The 1,311-nt window shown below is 59.6% G+C and overlaps 1 protein-coding gene across 1 annotated transcript in view; it reads left to right on the top strand.

Annotated features, from left to right (window-relative positions):
• Positions 1–913: 913 nt before the first annotated feature.
• Positions 914–1,311, top strand: part of RHOT2 (ras homolog family member T2) — a 9,540-nt gene continuing 9,142 nt past the window's right edge. Inside the window, exons 1-2 of the mRNA XM_009874881.1 lie at positions 914–992; positions 1,117–1,160. The gene's annotated coding sequence lies outside the window, so the exon portion shown is untranslated. The remainder of the gene's footprint in view (positions 993–1,116; positions 1,161–1,311) is intronic.

Here is a 1,311-nt window from a genome sequence, read left to right as displayed (position 1 = left end):
GGTTTCGAGAGGTGCGCGCAGCTTCCTGGGGATTGGTAACACTCATGGGGCTGGTTCAGGTGAGCTTAAGCCTGTGAGGACCAGACAGAGCTCCAGCTGAAACGGTGTTTTCCCCAGTCTGTGCTCTAAACCCTTACTTAGGGGCCTGGCTGCCCTAGGGAGGGGTGTAGGTACCCCCCCACAGCGTGCTGTGGCCGGGCATCTCAGTGTCCACCAGCGCAGCAGGCGATGGGGCTCATGTTTCCCTCTGTGGCAAGGCTGTTTGCTCGCCAACTCAGGCTTCATCATGGCAGCACCGGCGCAGAGCCCTTGGAAGGGACCGAGACATGTTTTCGGCCCTCCTGTGCCAGTCTGGAGATGACCCTGTTGCTTTGAGCTGGGCCTACAAGCAGCAGCATCCAGCCCACCTGCATGTGCCCCTTGGAGCCTCTGTCTCGTCAGGTTCTGTCTCGTCAGGTCGCTGTCCTTTCAGTTCAGATGGGGAAACAGCATCGATCTGGCTTTCAGGCAGCTTCTCCCACTGCAGGGGAGCAGATGGTGCCTCTGCAACGTTTACAACTCAGGGGAGGACAGGCTCTGTGCCTGTGCTCTCGTGGCAAAGCCCGGACAATCAGCTTAGCATTTCTCCCAGCTGCCAAGAGGTCAGGCCAAAGAGCCGGAGGAGTGCTGAGGGCTTATCTCCAGAGCTGTAGCGGGGGTGGCAGCGCTGACTTGTCTGAAAGCTGTTTTCCCCGGCGGGACTCAGTGCCATCAGGAGTCGAGGGAGGGCTCAGGGCCGTGAGGCCGTTGGAGGTTTCACCATGGGGACACTGGGCTTGTAACCAGCTGTTGGGATCTGAAGTCTCTTGTCGCCCGTCCCCTCAGCTGTGTTCGGCATGGCTGACTGGACCGGAGTCTGTTGGCTTTGCAGGTGCCCCCTCGTGCAGAGGAGATCACGATACCGGCTGATGTCACCCCTGAGAAGGTCCCGACGCACATAGTGGACTACTCAGGTAGGGCCCCATCCCTCCTCGCTCCCTGCCAGCCTCGCTTCTCCCCTTCTCTGCCTGGCTGAGGAGAGTGGGAAGGGATCCCCGCTGCTGGAGGCAGTTGGTGACAGCTCTTATCCCATTTCAGAGTCAGAGCAGACAGAGGACGAGCTGCAGGAGGAGATCGCGAAGGTGAGCAGGCCGGAATGGGGGTGTTGTGGGACAGGAGGCTGCGGTGCCCGTAGATGGCGAGTGACACGTGGCTGCTCGCTCTCCCCATCAGCCACCCAGCATTGCGCAGACAGTTGGTTTTCTGTGGATTAATGCTATTGGTTTGTTTAGA

The sequence above is a fragment of the Apaloderma vittatum genome, unplaced genomic scaffold, assembly GCF_000703405.1.
Source record: "Apaloderma vittatum isolate BGI_N311 unplaced genomic scaffold, ASM70340v1 scaffold28088, whole genome shotgun sequence".
In the NCBI taxonomy this organism is placed as follows: Eukaryota; Metazoa; Chordata; class Aves; order Trogoniformes; family Trogonidae; genus Apaloderma; species Apaloderma vittatum.
Note: the sequence above shows the minus strand (reverse complement) of the source record. Positions and strands in the feature narration are given on the sequence as shown.